At 45.1% G+C, this 18,742-nt stretch overlaps 5 non-coding genes across 5 annotated transcripts; all 5 read right to left on the reverse strand.

Annotated features, from left to right (window-relative positions):
- Positions 1 to 1,472: 1,472 nt before the first annotated feature.
- On the reverse strand, positions 1,473 to 1,546 carry trnan-guu (transfer RNA asparagine (anticodon GUU)). The gene has a single exon. It is a non-coding gene; the product is annotated as a tRNA-Asn (tRNA).
- Positions 1,547 to 5,892: 4,346 nt separating this feature from the next.
- trnan-guu (transfer RNA asparagine (anticodon GUU)) lies at positions 5,893 to 5,966 on the reverse strand. The gene has a single exon. It is a non-coding gene; the product is annotated as a tRNA-Asn (tRNA).
- A 2,129-nt stretch (positions 5,967 to 8,095) lies between these two features.
- On the reverse strand, positions 8,096 to 8,169 carry trnan-guu (transfer RNA asparagine (anticodon GUU)). Its single transcript has one exon. It is a non-coding gene; the product is annotated as a tRNA-Asn (tRNA).
- Positions 8,170 to 12,506: 4,337 nt separating this feature from the next.
- Positions 12,507 to 12,583, reverse strand: trnan-guu (transfer RNA asparagine (anticodon GUU)). Its single transcript has one exon. It is a non-coding gene; the product is annotated as a tRNA-Asn (tRNA).
- A 4,319-nt stretch (positions 12,584 to 16,902) lies between these two features.
- trnan-guu (transfer RNA asparagine (anticodon GUU)) lies at positions 16,903 to 16,976 on the reverse strand. Its single transcript has one exon. It is a non-coding gene; the product is annotated as a tRNA-Asn (tRNA).
- Between the last annotated feature and the right edge of the window lie 1,766 nt (positions 16,977 to 18,742).

Below are 18,742 nucleotides of genomic sequence, written 5' to 3' on the forward strand. Positions count from 1 at the left end.
ATCAGAACTGGCCGGAGCCAGTGCTCCCCCTTTCGCTACTGGAATGGATATGTGCAGTCAGGATTGTGAACGTCTCTGGTTTTAAGATCTATCGTGCTCGACAGGTATTTTAAATGAACGGCGGGACTGAGTGAGATTGTGTGTGCGTGTCTGAACCGTGTTGTGAGACTGTGTAAGTTTGTGTATGTCTCTGAACCGTGCTGTGGGACCGTGTGAGTTTGTGTGTGGCTTTGCAGCGTGTTGTGGGACGGTGTGAGTTTAATGTGTCTCTGAACGGTGTTCTAGGACTGTGTGAGTTTGTCTGCGGGTTTCTGAACCGTTTTGTCGGACTGTGTGAGTTTGTGTGCGTGTTTCTGAACCGTGTAGTGGCATTGTGTGAGTTTATGTGTACTTTCTGCTTATTTATTGCTCTCTTACTTTGCTTTGACACATAGAAAAATGTATACACAACACAGATACACACAAATACATTGAGAAGTAACACACGCACACACACACACACATTTATTCAGAATGAGCACACTGATACACCCATAATACTCAAGTGCACAATATTTATATATTTAGAACCTGATATATATTATCAAAATAAAAGGAGATTTACAACTGACACACTCGCAATGCATCGCCCTCATCCCATCAAGACTCACAGTTTCGATAGAACCATGACAGCCACAGGCACAGACACACACACACGCTTTATATTGCCATATGGTCCAGTTTGAAGTTTTAAGAAAAGTCTGTACAACAAAAATTGAAAGAGTTTTCACAGGTTGCCCGTCCTGTTGAGTATTTGCAGCGATATCCCACCCTCACAGCAGTGATTCTGAGTCACGATGTGTGGAATTGGATTTGAAAACTGAAGAAAATTCAGCGCTTGGTGCTCAGCTGTCACGAGCAATTCCACACCTGCTTTGATCAGCTGTTAGCAGTGGACTGGAACAATGTCAGCCAGGGACTTTTAGTGTACATCAATAAAAGTGAACTTATTTGATGCAGGTAAAATATCATTAAAATGGTCCACCGCATTCAACTTGTTTTCCCTAATCCCAGCGGTGGAACAGTCCCAGATTGTGCAGCCATTGAATGAATTTGCATTGCTTTTTTCGAAGCCCGACCGACCTCAATATATTCAGCATGGGTTCGACGTCTGTGCATGGTTTTTGCTCATTTCATTGAAAATTGCTTATCATGAATCATGTTCTATCAAAAGGCTTTTGGATAGGTATATGGATAAAGGAGAATGATGGGGTATAGATTAAATTGTCCTTGACAGAGGACAAAGGATCGGCACAACATTGTGGGCCGAAGGGCCTGTTCTGTGCTGTATGATCTATGAATGCATGGAAACAGTCAGGTAATGGATCAGAGCAGCGTTGTTAAATAATCAGGAAAAGAAGGCACCAATGCAAACTCAGAGAATAGAACAAGCACGTCCAGGGGCGCTACGTGAAGCACTCAATAATGGCCGACGTCCCTGGGTGGGCTTGAACCACCAACCTTTCGATTAACAGCCGAACGCGCTAGCCAATTGCGCCACAGAGACGACCACAGCAAAACCACGCAAGACACTGCAAACCAGTGTTTCAATGAATTCGAGTCTCAGGTCGTGTGAGCTGGAGAATCCTGCCAGTCATCAGCTTTTCCAGATCGACGCTGCGGGATGGTATCTGTTTATCTCTGCCATCTGGTGGTACAAATCAAAATTTCTCCCCAGCACTTTTTCCGTCAGTCAGAGAACCATTTCACAAGGGGACAATGTCAAAACGGTTGCGGCAATTCAACAATTGTACGAAGCACAAAACAGAGCTCATTTAACAATGTCACACTGTTCTGCTGCGGAAATCTTTCCCCTGATAGACAAACTCTCCAGGCCACAGTTCCACCCTATCCCACACCTTGCCCCTTCGCCTTTCCCTCTGCCTCTGCACTCGCTTTATACCTGTTCAATCTCTAACCTTTATCCAGTTGTGAAGAAAGGCTACCCACCAGAAAGTCTAACACTGTTTGTCTTTCCAGATGTGCTGCCTGAGTTGCTGCGCATTTCCTGCATTTTCTCTTTTCATTTCAGATTTCCAGCATCCACCATTCGTTTGCTTTTGCACTCACAATGTTGACGGTTCGTCTCCAGGTAGCTACCGTTAGACCCGGTTTCCCAGGCAAAGAGGCTTTTATTGAGGATACTGCCACATGGCAAAAGGCCAATCTGCCCCCATGCCCTTTTAACCGACAGACTAAGCTTGGAATCTCCCACATCTGAGGGGCAGGTTCTGACACGCAGTAAATTGCGACATGGTAGGTGACTCAAACTGGGCTGGGTGGAGCATGACTTGATTGACAAGCCTCGTGCGATATCAGAACTGGCCGGAGCCAGTGCTCCCCCTTTCGCGACTGGAATGGATATGTGCAGTCAGGATGGTGAACGTCTCTGGTTTTAAGATCTATCGTGCTCGACAGCTATTTTAAATGAACGGCGGGACTGAGTGAGATTGTGTGTGCGTGTCTGAACCGTGTTGTGGGACTGTGTAAGTTTGTGCATGTCTCTGAACCGTGCTGTGGGACCGTGTGAGTTTGTGTGTGGCTTTGCAGCGTGTTGTGGGACGCTGTGAGTTTAATGTGTCTCTGAACGGTGTTCTAGGACTGTGTGAGTTTGTCTGCGGGTTTCTGAACCGTTTGGTCGGACTGTGTGAGTTTGTGTGCGTGTTTCTGAACCGTGTTGTGGCATTGTGTGAGTTTATGTGTACTTTCTGCTTATTTATTGCTCTCTTACTTTGCTTTGACACATAGAAAAATGTATACACAACACAGATACACACAAATACATTGAGAAGTAACACACGCACACACACACACACACATTTATTCAGAATGAGCACACTGATACACCCATAATACTCAAGTGCACAATATTTATATATTTAGAACCTGATATATATTATCAAAATAAAAGGAGATTTACAACTGACACACTCACAATGCTTCGCCCTCATCCCATCAAGACTCACAGTTTCGATAGAACCATGACAGCCACAGCCACAGACACACACACACGCTTTATATTGCTATATGGTCCAGTTTGAAGTTTTAAGAAAAGTCTGTACAACAAAAATTGAAAGAATTTTCACAAGTTGCCCGTCCTGTTGAGTATTTGCAGCGATTTCCCACTCTCACAGCAGTGATTCTGAGTCACGATGTGTGGAATTGGATTTGAAAACTGAAGAAAATTCAGCACTTGGTCCTCAGCTGTCACGAGCAATTCCACAACTGCTTTGATCAGCTGTTAGCAGTGGACTGCAACAATGTCAGCCAGGGACTTTTAGTGCACATCAATATAAGTGAACTTATTTGATGCAGGTAAAATATCATTAAAATGGTCCACCGCATTCAACTTGTTTTCCCTAATCCCAGCGGTGGAACAGTCCCAGATTGTGCAGCCATTGAATGAATTTGCATTGCTTTTTTCGAAGCCCGACCGACCTTAATATATTTAGCATGGGTTCGACGTCTGTGCATGGTTTTTGCTCATTTCATTGAAAATTGCTTATCATGAATGCATGGAAACAGTCAGGTAATGGATCAGAGCAGCGTTGTTAAATAATCAGGAAAAGAAGACACCAATGCAAACACAGAGAGTAGAAAAGGCACGTCCAGGGGCGCGAAGTGAAACGCTCAAGAAGGGCCGACGTCCCTGGGTGGGCTGAAACGACCAGCTTTTCGGTTAACAGCCGAACGCGCTAGCCAATTGCGCCACAGAGACGACCACAGCAAAATCACCCAAGACACTGCAAACCAGTGTTTCAATGAATTCGAGTCTCAGGTCGTGTGAGCTGGAGAATCCTGCCAGTCATCAGCTTTTCCAGATCGACGCTGCGGGATGGTATCTGTTTATCTCTGCCATCTGGTGGTACAAATCAAAATTTCTCCCCAGCACTTTTTCCGTCAGTTGGAGAACCATTTCACAAGGGGACAATGTCAAAACTGTTGCGGCAATGCAACAATTGTACGAAGCACAAAACAGAGCTCATTTAACAATGTCACACTGTTCTGCTGCAGAAATCTTTCCCCTGACAGACAAACTCTCCAGGCCACAGTTCCACCCTATCCCAGACCTTGCCCCTTCGCTTTTCCCTCTGCCTCTGCACTCGCTTTATACCTGTTCAATCTCTAACCTTTATCCAGTTGTGAAGAAAGGCTACCCACCAGAAAGTCTAACACTGTTTGTCTTTCCAGATGTGCTGCCTGAGTTGCTGCGCATTTCCTGCATTTTCTCTTTTCATTTCAGATTTCCAGCATCCACCATTCGTTTGCTTTTGCACTCACAATGTTGACGGTTCGTCTCCAGGTAGTTACCATTAGACCCGGTTTCCCAGGCAAAGAGGCTTTTATTGAGGATACTGCCACATGGCAAAAGGCCAATCTGCCCCCATGCCCTTTTAACCGACAGACTAAGCTTGGAATCTCCCACACCTGAGGGGCAGGTTCTGACACACAGTAAACTGCGACCTGGTAGGTGTCTCAATCTGGGCTGGGTGGAGCATGACTTGATTGACAAGCCTCGTGCTATATCAGAACTGGCCGGAGCCAGTGCTCCCCCTTTCGCTACTGGAATGGATATGTGCAGTCAGGATGCTGAACGTATCTGGTTTTAAGATCTATCGTGCTCGACAGGTATTTTAAATGAACAGCGGGACTGAGTGAGATTGTGTGTGCGTGTCTGAACCGTGTTGTGAGACTGTGTAAGTTTGTGTATGTCTCTGAACCGTGCTGTGGGACCGTGTGAGTTTGTGTGTGGCTTTGCAGCGTGTTGTGGGACGCTGTGAGTTTAATGTGTCTCTGAACGGTGTTCTAGGACTGTGTGAGTTTGTCTGCGGGTTTCTGAACCGTTTTGTCGGACTGTGTGAGTTTGTGTGCATGTTTCTGAACCGTGTTGTGGCATTGTGTGAGTTTATGTGTACTTTCTGCTTATTTATTGCTCTCTTACTTTGCTTTGACACATAGAAAAATGTATACACAACACAGATACACACAAATACATTGAGAGGTAACACACGCACACACAAACACACATTTATTCAGAATGAGCACACTGATACACCCATAATACTCAAGTGCACAATATTTATATATTTAGAACCTGATATATATTATCAAAATAAAAGGAGATTTACAACTGACACACTCACAATGCATCGCCCTCATCCCATCAAGACTCACAGTTTCGATAGAACCATGACAGCCACAGGCACAGACACACACACACGCTTTATATTGCCATATGGTCCAGTTTGAAGTTTTAAGAAAAGTCTGTACAACAAAAATTGCAAGAGTTTTCACAAGTTGCCCGTCCTGTTGAGTATTTGCAGCGATATCCCACCCTCACAGCAGTGATTCTGAGTCACGATGTGTGGAATTGGATTTGAAAACTGAAGAAAATTCAGCGCTTGGTGCTCAGCTGTCACGAGCAGTTCCACACCTGCTTTGATCAGCTGTTAGCAGTGGACTGGAACAATGTCAGCCAGGGACTTTTAGTGTACATCAATAAAAGTGAACTTATTTGATGCAGGTAAAATATCATTAAAATGGTCCACCGCATTCAACTTGTTTTCCCTAATCCCAGCGGTGGAACAGTCCCAGATTGTGCAGCCATTGAATGAATTTGCATTGCTTTTTTCGAAGCCCGACCGACCTCAATATATTTAGCATGGGTTCGACGTCTGTGCATGGTTTTTGCTCATTTCATTGAAAATTGCTTATCATGAATGCATGGAAACAGTCAGGTAATGGATCAGAGCAGCGTTGTTAAATAATCAGGAAAAGAAGGCACCAATGCAAACACAGAGATTAGAACAAGCACGTCCAGGGGCGCTAAGTGAAACGCTCAATAAGGGCCGACGTCCCTGGGTGGGCTTAAACCACCAACTTTTCGGTTAACAGCCGAACGCGCTAGCCAATTGCGCCACAGAGACGACCACAGCAAAATCACCCAAGACACTGCAAACCAGTGTTTCAATGAATTCGAGTCTCAGGTCGTGTGAGCTGGAGAATGCTGCCAGTCATCAGCTTTTCCAGATCGACGCTGCGGGATGGTATCCGTTTATCTCTGCCATCTGGTGGTACAAATCAAAATTTCTCCCCAGCACTTTTTCCGTCAGTCGGAGAACCATTTCACAAGGGGACAATGTCAAAACGGTTGCGGCAATTCAACAATTGTACGAAGCACAAAACAGAGCTCATTTAACAATGTCACACTGTTCTGCTGCGGAAATCATTCCCCTGACAGACAAACTCTCCAGGCCACAGTTCCACCCTATCCCAGACCTTGCCCCTTCGCCTTTCCCTCTGCCTCTGCACTCGCTTTATACCTGTTCAATCTCTAACCTTTATCCAGTTGTGAAGAAAGGCTACCCACCAGAAAGTCTAACACTGTTTGTCTTTCCAGATGTGCTGCCTGAGTTGCTGCGCATTTCCTGCATTTTCTCTTTTCATTTCAGATTTCCAGCATCCACCATTCGTTTGCTTTTGCAATGTTGACGGTTCGTCTCCAGGTAGCTACCGTTAGACCCGGTTTCCCAGGCAAAGAGGCTTTTATTGAGGATACTGCCACATGGCAAAAGGCCAATCTGCCCCCATGCCCTTTTAACCGACAGACTAAGCTTGGAATCTCCCACACCTGAGGGGCAGGTTCTGACACACAGTAAACTGCGACCTGGTAGGTGACTCAATCTGGGCTGGGTGGAGCATGACTTGATTGACAAGCCTCGTGCTATATCAGAACTGGCCGGAGCCAGTGCTCCCCCTTTCGCTACTGGAATGGATATGTGCAGACAGGATGGTGAACGTCTCTGGTTTTAAGATCTATCGTGCTCGACAGGTATTTTAAATGAACGGCGGGACTGAGTGAGATTGTGTGTGTGTGTCTGAACCGTGTTGTGGGACTGTGTAAGTTTGTGTATGTCTCTGAACCGTGCTGTGGGACCGTGTGAGTTTGTGTGTGGCTTTGCAGCGTGTTATGGGACGCTGTGAGTTTAATGTGTCTCTGAACGGTGTTCGAGGACTGTGTGAGTTTGTCTGCGGGTTTCTGAACCGTTTTGTCGGACTGTGTGAGTTTGTGTGCGTGTTTCTGAACCGTGTTGTGGCAGTGTGTGAGTTTATGTGTACTCTCTGTTTATTTATTGCTCTCTTACTTTGCTTTGACACATAGAAAAATGTATACACAACACAGATACACACAAATACATTGAGAAGTAACACACGCACACACACACACACATTTATTCAGAATGAGCACACTGATACACCCATAATACTCAAGTGCACAATATTTATATATTTAGAACCTGATATATATTATCAAAATAAAAGGAGATTTACAACTGACACACTCACAATGCATCGCCCTCATAACATCAAGACTCACAGTTTCGATAGAACCATGACAGCCACAGCCACAGACACACACACACGCTTCATATTGCCATATGGTCCAGATTGAAGTTTTAGGAAAAGTCTGTACAACAAAAATTGAAAGAGTTTTCACAAGTTGCCCGTCCTGTTGAGTATTTGCAGCGATTTCCCACTCTCACAGCAGTGATTCTGAGTCACGATGTGTGGAATTGGATTTGAAAACTGAAGAAAATTCAGCGCTTGGTGCTCAGCTGTCACGAGCAATTCCGCACCTGCTTTGATCAGCTGTTAGCAGTGGACTGGAACAATGTCAGCCAGGGACGTTTAGTGTACATCAATAAAAGTGAACTTATTTGATGCAGGTAAAATATCATTAAAATGGTCCACCGCATTCAACTTGTTTTCCCTAATCCCAGCAGTGGAACAGTCCCAGATTGTGCAGCCATTGAATTAATTTGCATTGCTTTTTTCGAAGCCCGACCGACCTTAATATATTTAGCATGGGTTCGACATCTGTGCATGGTTTTTGCTCATTTCATTGAAAATTGCTTATCATGAATGCATGGAAACAGTCAGGTAATGGATCAGAGCAGCGTTGTTAAATAATCAGGAAAAGAAGACAGCAATGCAAACACAGAGATTAGAACAAGCACGTCCAGGGGCGCTAAGTGAAACGCTCAATAAGGGCCGACGTCCCTGGGTGGGCTTAAACCACCAACTTTTCGGTTAACAGCCGAACGCGCTAGCCAATTGCGACACAGAGACGACCACAGCAAAATCACCCAAGACACTGCAAACCAGTGTTTCAATGAATTCGAGTCTCAGGTCGTGTGAGCTGGAGAATGCTGCCAGTCATCAGCTTTTCCAGATCGACGCTGCGGGATGGTATCCGTTTATCTCTGCCATCTGGTGGTACAAATCAAAATTTCTCCCCAGCACTTTTTCCGTCAGTCGGAGAACCATTTCACAAGGGGACAATGTCAAAACGGTTGCGGCAATTCAACAATTGTACGAAGCACAAAACAGAGCTCATTTAACAATGTCACACTGTTCTGCTGCGGAAATCATTCCCCTGACAGACAAACTCTCCAGGCCACAGTTCCACCCTATCCCAGACCTTGCCCCTTCGCCTTTCCCTCTGCCTCTGCACTCGCTTTATACCTGTTCAATCTCTAACCTTTATCCAGTTGTGAAGAAAGGCTGCCCACCAGAAAGTCTAACACTGTTTGTCTTTCCAGATGTGCTGCCTGAGTTGCTGCGCATTTCCTGCATTTTCTCTTTTCATTTCAGATTTCCAGCATCCACCATTCGTTTGCTTTTGCACTCACAATGTTGACGGTTCGTCTCCAGGTAGCTACCGTTAGACCCGGTTTCCCAGGCAAAGAGGCTTTTATTGAGGATACTGCCACATGGCAAAAGGCCAATCTGCCCCCATGCCCTTTTAACCGATAGACTAAGCTTGGATTCTCCCACACCTGAGGGGCAGGTTCTGACACACAGTAAACTGCGACCTGGTAGGTGACTCAATCTGGGCTGGTTGGAGCATGACTTGATTGACAAGCCTCGTGCTATATCAGAACTGGCCGGAGCCAGTGCTCCCCCTTTCGCTACTGGAATGGATATGTGCAGTCAGGATGGTGAACGTCTCTGGTTTTAAGATCTATCGTGCTCGACAGGTATTTTAAATGAACGGCGGGACTGAGTGAGATTGTGTGTGCGTGTCTGAACCGTGTTGTGGGACTGTAAGTTTGTGTATGTCTCTGAACCGTGCTGTGGGACCGTGTGAGTTTGTGTGTGGCTTTGCAGCGTGTTGTGGGACGCTGTGAGCTTAATGTGTCTCTGAACGGTGTTCTAGGACTGTGTGAGTTTGTCTGCGGGTTTCTGAACCGTTTTGTCGGACTGTGTGAGTTTGTGTGCGTGTTTCTGAACCGTGTTGTGGCATTGTGTGAGTTTATGTGTACTTTCTGCTTATTTATTGCTCTCTTACTTTGCTTTGACACATAGAAAAATGTATACACAACACAGATACACACAAATACATTGAGAAGAAACACACGCACACACACACACACATTTATTCAGAATGAGCACACTGATACACCCATAATACTCAAGTGCACAATATTTATATATTTAGAACCTGATATATATTATCAAAATAAAAGGAGATTTACAACTGACACACTCACAATGCATCGCCCTCATAACATCAAGACTCACAGTTTCGATAGAACCATGACAGCCACAGCCACAGACACACACACACGCTTTATATTGCCATATGGTCCAGTTTGAAGTTTTAAGAAAAGTCTGTACAACAAAAATTGAAAGAGTTTTCACAAGTTGCCCGTCCTGTTGAGTATTTTCAGCGATTTCCAACTCTCAGAGCAGTGATTCTGAGTCACGATGTGTGGAATTGGATTTGAAAACTGAAGGAAATTCAGCGCTTGGTGCTCAGCTGTCACGAGCAATTCCACACCTGCTTTGATCAGCTGTTAGCAGTGGACTGGAACAATGTCAGCCAGGGACGTTTAGTGTACATCAATAAAAGTGAACTTATTTGATGCAGGTAAAATATCATTAAAATGGTCCACCGCATTCAACTTGTTTTCCCTAATCCCAGCGGTGGAACAGTCCCAGATTGTGCAGCCATTGAATGAATTTGCATTGCTTTTTTCGAAGCCCGACCGACCTTAATATATTTAGCATGGGTTCGACATCTGTGCATGGTTTTTGCTCATTTCATTGAAAATTGCTTATCATGAATGTATGGAAACAGTCAGGTAATGGATCAGAGCATCGTTGTTAAATAATCAGGTAAAGAAGACACCAATGCAAACACAGAGAGTGGAACAAGCACGTCCAGGGGCGCTAAATGAAACGCTCAATAAGGGCCGACGTCCCTGGGTGGGCTTGAACCACCAACCTTTCGATTAACAGCCTAACGCATTAGCCAATTGCGCCACAGAGACGACCGCAGCAAAATCACGCAAGACACTGCAAACCAGTGTTTCAATGAATTCGAGTCTCAGGTCGTGTGAGCTGGAGAATCCTGCCAGTCATCAGCTTTTCCAGATCGACGCTGCGGGATGGTATCTGTTTATCTCTGCCATCTGGTGGTACAAATCAAAATTTCTCCCCAGCACTTTTTCCGTCAGTCGGAGAACCATTTCACAAGGGGACAATGTCAAAACGGTTGCGGCAATTCAACAATTGTACGAAGCACAAAACAGAGCTCACTTAACAATGTCACACTGTTCTGCTGCGGAAATCTTTCCCCTGACAGACAAACTCTCCAGGCCACAGTTCCACCCTATCCCAGACCTTGCCCCTTCGCCTTTCCCTCTGCCTCTGCACTCGCTTTATACCTGTTCAATCTCTAACCTTTATCCAGTTGTGAAGAAAGACTACCCACCAGAAAGTCTAACACTGTTTGTCTTTCCAGATGTGCTGCCTGAGTTGCTGCGCATTTCCTGCATTTTCTCTTTTCATTTCAGATTTCCAGCATCCACCGTTCGTTTGCTTTTGCACTCACAATGTTGACGGTTCGTATCCAGACAGCTACCGTTAGACCCGGTTTCCCAGGCAAAGAGGCTTTTATTGAGGATACTGCCACATGGCAAAAGGCCAATCTGCCCCCATGCCCTTTTAACCGACAGACTAAGCTTGGAATCTTCCACACCAGAGGGGCAGGTTCTGACACACAGTAAACTGCGACCTGGTAGGTGACTCAATCTGGGCTGGGTGGAGCATGACTTGATTGACAAGCCTCGTGCTATATCAGAACTGGCCGGAGCCAGTGCTCCCCCTTTCGCTACTGGAATGGATATGTGCAGTCAGGATGGTGAACGTCTCTGGTTTTAAGATCTATCGTGCTCGACAGGTATTTTAAATGAACGGCGGGACTGAGTGAGATTGTGTGTGCGTGTCTGAACCGTGTTGTGGGACTGTGTAAGTTTGTGTATGTCTCTGAACCGTGCTGAGGGACCGTGTGAGTTTGTGTGTGGCTTTGCAGCGTGTTGTGGCACGGTGTGAGTTTAATGTGTCTCTGAACGGTGTTCTTGGACTGTGTGAATTTGTCTGCGGGTTTCTGAACCATTTTGTCGGACTGTGTGAGTTTGTGTGCATGTTTCTGAACCGTGTTGTGGCATTGTGTGAGTTTACGTGTACTTTCTGTTTATTTACTGCTCTCTTACTTTGCTTTGACACATAGAAAAATGTATACACAACACAGATACACACAAATACATTGAGAAGTAACACACGCACACACACACACACACATTTATTCAGCATGAGCACACTGATACACCCATAATACTCAAGTGCACAATATTTATATATTTAGAACCTGATATATATTATCAAAATAAAAGGAGATTTACAACTGACACACTCACAATGCATCGCCCTCATAACATCAAGACTCTCAGTTTCGATAGAACCATCACAGCCACAGCCACAGACACACACACACACTTTATATTGCCATATGGTCCAGTTTGAAGTTTTAAGAAAAGTCTGTACAACAAAAATTGAAAGAGTTTTCACAAGTTGCCCGTCCTGTTGAGTATTTGCAGCGATTTCCCACTCTCACAGCAGTGATTCTGAGTCACGATGTGTGGAATTGGATTTGAAAACTGAAGAAAATACAGCGCTTGGTGCTCAGCTGTCACGAGCAATTCCACACCTGCTTTGATCAGCTGTCAGCAGTGGACTGGAACAATGTCAGCCAGGGACTTTTAGCGTACATCAATAAAAGTGAACTTATTTGATGCAGGTAAAATATAATTAAAATGGTCCACCGCATTCAACTTGCTTTCCCTAATCCCAGCGGTGGAACAGTCCCAGATTGTGCAGCCATTGAATGAATTTGCATTGCTTTTTTCGAAGCCCGACCGTCCTTAATATATGGGTTCGACGTCTGTGCATGGTTTTTGCTCATTTCATTGAAAATTGCTTATCATCAATGCATGGAAACAGTCAGGTAATGGATCAGAGCAGCGTTGTTAAATAATCAGGAAAAGAAGACACGAATGCAAACACAGAGAGTAGAACAAGCACGTCCAGGGGCGCTAAGTAAAACGCTGAATAATGGCCGACGTCCCTGGGTGGGCTTGAACCACCAACTTTTCGGTTAACAGCCGAACGCGCTAGCCAATTGCGCCACAGACTCGACCACAACAAAATTATCCAAGACACTGCCAACCAGTGCTTCAATTAATTCGAGTCTCAGGTCGTGTGAGCTGGAGAATGCTGCCAGTCATCAGCTTTTCCAGATCGACGCTGCGGGATGGTATCTGTTTATCTCTGCCATCTGGTGGTACAAATCAAAATTTCTCCCCAGCACTTTTTCCGTCAGTCGGAGAACCATTTCACAAGGGGACAATGTCAAAACGGTTGCGGCAATTCAACAATTGTACGAAGCACAAAACAGAGCTCATTTAACAATGTCACACTGTTCTGCTGCGGAAATCTTTCCCCTGACAGACAAACTCTCCAGGCCACAGTTCCACCCTATCCCACACCTTGCCCCTTCGCCTTTCCCTCTGCCTCTGCACTCGCTTTATACCTGTTCAATCCCTAACCTTTATCCAGTTGTGAAGAAAGGCTACCCACCAGAAAGTCTAACACTGTTTGTCTTTCCAGATGTGCTGCCTGAGTTGCTGCGCATTTCCTGCATTTTCTCTTTTCATTTCAGATTTCCAGCATCCACCATTCGTTTGCTTTTGCACTCACAATGTTGATGGTTCGTCTCCAGGTAGCTACCGTTAGACCCGGTTTCCCAGGCAAAGAGGCTTTTTTTGAGGATACTGCCACATGGCAAAATGCCAATCTGCCCCCATGCCCTTTTAACCGACAGACTAAGCTTGGAATCTCCCACACCTGAGGGGCAGGTTCTGACACACAGTAAACTGCGACCTGGTAGGTGACTCAATCTGGGCTGGGTGGAGCATGACTTGATTGACAAGCCTCGTGCTATATCAGAACTGGCCGGAGCCAGTGCTCCTCCTTTCGCTACTGGAATGGATATGTGCAGTCAGGATGGTGAACGTCTCTGGTTTTAAGATCTATCGTGCTCGACAGGTATTTTAAATGAATGGCGGGACTGAGTGAGATTGTGTGTGCGTGTCTGAACCGTGTTGTGGGACTGTGTAAGTTTGTGTATGTCTCTGAACCATGCTGTGGGACCGTGTGAGTTTGTGTGTGGCTTTGCAGCGTGTTGTGGGACGGTGTGAGTTTAATGTGTCTCTGAACGGTGTTCTTGGACTGTGTGAGTTTGTCTGCGGGTTTCTGAACCGTTTTGTCGGACTGTGTGAGTTTGTGTGCTTGTTTCTGAACCGTGTTGTGGCATTCTGTGAGTTTATGTGTACTTTCTGCTTATTTATTGCTCTCTTACTTTGCTTTGACACATAGGAAAATGTATACACAACACAGATACACACAAATACATTGAGAAGTAACACACACACACACATTTATTCAGAATGAGCACACTGATACACCCATAATACTCAAGTGCACAATATTTATATATTTAGAACCTGATATATATTATCAAAATAAAAGGAGATTTACAACTGACACACTCACAATGCATCGCCCTCATAACATCAAGACTCTCAGTTTCGATAGAACCATCACAGCCACAGCCACAGACACACACACACGCTTTATATTGCCATATGGTCCAGTTTGAAGTTTTAAGAAAAGTCTGTACAACAAAAATTGAAAGAGTTTTCACAAGTTGCCCGTCCTGTTGAGTATTTGCAGCGATTTCCCACTCTCACAGCAGTGATTCTGAATCACGATGTGTGGAATTGGATTTGAAAACTGAAGAAAATTCAGCGCTTGGTGCTCAGCTGTCACGAGCAATTCCACACCTGCTTTGATCAGCTGTCAGCAGTGGACTGGAACAATGTCAGCCAGGGACTTTTAGTGTACATCAATAAAAGTGAACTTATTTGATGCAGGTAAAATATCATTAAAATGGTCCACCGCATTCAACTTGTTTTCCCTAATCCCAGCGGTGGAACAGTCCCAGATTGTGCAGCCATTGAATGAATTTGCATTGCTTTTTTCGAAGCCCGACCGACCTTAATATATGGGTTCGACGTCTGTGCATGGTTTTTGCTCATTTCATTGAAAATTGCTTATCATGAATGCATGGAAACAGTCAGGTAATGGATCAGAGCAGCGTTGTTAAATAATCAGGAAAAGAAGACATCAATGCAAACACAGAGAGTAGAACAAGCACGTCCAGGGGCGATAAGTAAAACGCTCAATAACGGCCAACGTCCCTGGGTGGGCTGAACCACCAACCTTTCAGATAACAGCCGAACGCGCTAGCCAATTGTGCCACAGAGACGACCACAGCATAATCACCCAAGACACTGCAAACCAGTGTTTCAATGAATTCGAGTCTGAGGTCGTGTGAGCTGGAGAATCCTGCCAGTCATCAGCTTTTCCAGATCGACGCTGCGGGATGGTATCTGTTTATCTCTGCCATCTGGTGGTACAAATCAAAATTTCTCCCCAGCACTTTTTCCGTCAGTCGGAGAACCATTTCACAAGGGGACAATGTCAAAACGGTTACGGCAATTCAACAATTGTACGAAGAACAAAACAGAGCTCATTTAACAATGTCACACTGTTCTGCTGCGGAAATCTTTCCCCTGACAGACAAACTCTCCAGGCCACAGTTCCACCCTATCCCACACCTTGCCCCTTCGCCTTTCCCTCTGCCTATGCACTCGCTTTATACCTGTTCAATCTCTAACCTTTATCCAGTTGTGAAGAAAGGCTACCCACCAGAAAGTCTAACACTGTTTGTCTTTCCAGATGTGCTGCCTGAGTTGCTGCGCATTTCCTGCATTTTCTCTTTTCATTTCAGATTTCCAGCATCCACCATTCGTTTGCTTTTGCACTCACAATGTTGATGGTTCGTCTCCAGGTAGCTACCGTTAGACCCGGTTTCCCAGGCAAAAGAGGCTTTTATTGAGGATGCTGCCACATGGCAAAAGGCCAATCTGCCCCCATGCCCTTTTAACCGACAGACTAAGCTTGGAATCTCCCACACCTGAGGGGCAGGTTCTGACACACAGTAAACTGCGACCTGGCAGGTGACTCAATCTGGGCTGGGTGGAGCATGACTTGATTGACAAGCCTCGTGATCCATCAGAACTGGCCGGAGCCAGTGCTCCTCCTTTCGCTACTGGAATGGATATGTGCAGTCAGGATGGTGAACGTCTCTGGTTTTTAGATCTATCGTGCTCGACAGGTATTTTAAATGAACGGCGGGACTGAGTGAGATTGTGTGTGCGTGTCTGAACCGTGTTGTGGGACTGTGTAAGTTTGTGTATGTCTCTGAACCGTACTGTGGGACCGTGTGAGTTTGTGTGTGGCTTTGCAGCGTGTTGTGGGACGGTGTGAGTTTAATGTGTCTCTGAACGGTGTTCTAGGACTGTGTGAGTTTGTCTGCGGGTTTCTGAACCGTTTTGTCGGACTATGTGAGTTTGTGTGCATGTTTCTGAACCGTGTTGTGGCATTGTGTGAGTTTATGTGTACTTTCTGCTTATTTATTGCTCTCTTACTTTGCTTTGACACATAGAAAAATGTATACACAACACAGATACACACAAATACATTGAGAAGTAACACACGCACACACACACACACATTTATTCAGAATGAGCACACTGATACACCCATAATACTCAAGTGCACAATATTTATATATTTAGAACCTGATATATATTATCAAAATAAAAGGAGATTTACAACTGACACACTCACAATGCATCGCCCTCATAACATCAAGACTCTCAGTTTCGATAGAACCATCACAGCCACAGCCACAGACACACACACACGCTTTATATTGCAATATGGTCCAGTTTGAAGTTTTAAGAAAAGTCTGTACAACAAAAATTGAAAGAGTTTTCACAAGTTGCCCGTCCTGTTGAGTATTTGCAGCGATTTCCCACTCTCACAGCAGTGATTCTGAGTCACGATGTGTGGAATTGGATTTGAAAACTGAAGAAAATTCAGCGCTTGGTGCTCAGCTGTCACGAGCAATTCCACACCTGCTTTGATCAGCTGTCAGCAGTGGACTGGAACAATGTCAGCCAGGGACTTTTAGTGTACATCAATAAAAGTGAACTTATTTGATGCAGGTAAAATATCATTAAAATGGTCCACCGCATTCAACTTGTTTTCCCTAATCCCAGCGGTGGAACAGTCCCAGATTGTGCAGCCATTGAATGAATTTGCATTGCTTTTTTCGAAGCCCGACCGACCTGAATATATGGGTTCGACGTCTGTGCATGGTTTTTGCTCATTTGATTGAAAATTGCTTATCATGAATGCATGGAAACAGTCAGGTAATGGATCAGAGCAGCGTTGTTAAATAATCAGGAAAAGAAGACACCAATGCAAACACAGAGAGTAGAACAAGCACGTCCATGGGCGCTAAGTAAAACGCTCAGTAATGGCCGACGTCCCTGGGTGGGCTTGAACCACCAACCTTTCGGTTAACAGCCGAACGCGCTAGCCAATTGCGCCACACAGACAACCACAGCAAAATCACCCAAGACACTGCAAACCAGTGTTTCAATGAATTCGAGTCTCAGGTCGTGTGAGCTGGAGAATCCTGCCAGTCATCAGCTTTTCCAGATCGACGCTGCGGGATGGTATCTGTTTATCTCTGCCATCTGGTGGTACAAATCAAAATTTCTCCCCAGCACTTTTTCCATCAGTCGGAGAACCATTTCACAAGGGGACAATGTCAAAACGGTTGCGGCAATTCAACAATTGTACGAAGCACAAAACAGAGCTCATTTAACAATGTCACACTGTTCTGCTGCGGAAATCTTTCCCCTGACAGACAAACGCTCCAGGCCACAGTTCCACCCTATCCCACACCTTGCCCCTTCGCCTTTCCCTCTGCCTCTGCACTCGCTTTATACCTGTTCAATCTCTAACCTTTATCCAGTTGTGAAGAAAGGCTACCCACCAGAAAGTCGAACACTGTTTGTCTTTCCAGATGTGCTGCCTGAGTTGCTGCGCATTTCCTGCATTTTCTCTTTTCATTTCAGATTTCCAGCATCCACCATTCGTTTGCTTTTGCACTCACAATGTTGACGGTTCGTCTCCAGGTAGCTACCGTTAGACCCGGTTTCCCAGGCAAAGAGGCTTTTTTTGAGGATACTGCCACATGGCAAAAGGCCAATCTGCCCCCATGCCCTTTTAACCGACAGACTAAGCTTGGAATCTCCCACACCTGAGGGGCAGGTTCTGACACACAGTAAACTGCGACCGGGTAGGTGACTCAATCTGGGCTGGGTGGAGCATGACTTGATTGACAAGCCTCGTGGTCTATCAGAACTGGCCGGAGCCAGTGCTCCTCCTTTCGCTACTGGAATGGATATGTGCAGTCAGGATGGTGAACGTCTCTGGTTTTAAGATCTATCGTGCTCGACAGGTATTTTAAATGAACGGCGGGACGGAGTGAGATTGTGTGTGTGTGTCTGAACCGTGTTGTGGGACTGTGTAAGTTTGTGTATGTCTCTGAACCGTGCTGTGGGACCGTGTGAGTTTGTGTGTGGCTTTGCAGCGTGTTGTGGGACGGTGTGAGTTTAATGTGTCTCTGAACGGTGTTCTGGGACTGTGTGAGTTTGTCTGCGGGTTTCTGAACCGTTTTGTCGGACTGTGTGAGTTTGTGTGCATGTTTCTGAACCGTGTTGTGGCATTGTGTGAGTTTATGTGTACTTTCTGCTTATTTATTGCTCTCTTACTTTGCTTTGACACATAGGAAAATGTATACACAACACAGATACACACAAATACATTGAGAAGTAACACACACACACACATTTATTCAGAATGAGCACACTGATACACCCATAATACTCAAGTGCACAATATTTATATATTTAGAACCTGATATATATTATCAAAATAAAAGGAGATTTACAACTGACACACTCACAATGCATCGCCCTCATAACATCAAGACTCTCAGTTTCGATAGAACCATCACAGCCACAGCCACAGACACACACACACGCTTTATATTGCCATATGGTCCAGTTTGAAGTTTTAAGAAAAGTCTGTACAACAAAAATTGAAAGAGTTTTCACAAGTTGCCCGTCCTGTTGAGTATTTGCAGCGATTTCCCACTCTCACAGCAGTGATTCTGAATCACGATGTGTGGAATTGGATTTGAAAACTGAAGAAAATTCAGCGCTTGGTGCTCAGCTGTCACGAGCAATTCCACACCTGCTTTGATCAGCTGTCAGCAGTGGACTGGAACAATGTCAGCCAGGGACTTTTAGTG

Source organism: Heterodontus francisci, chromosome 22, assembly GCF_036365525.1.
Source record: "Heterodontus francisci isolate sHetFra1 chromosome 22, sHetFra1.hap1, whole genome shotgun sequence".
NCBI classification, from domain to species: domain Eukaryota; kingdom Metazoa; phylum Chordata; class Chondrichthyes; order Heterodontiformes; family Heterodontidae; genus Heterodontus; species Heterodontus francisci.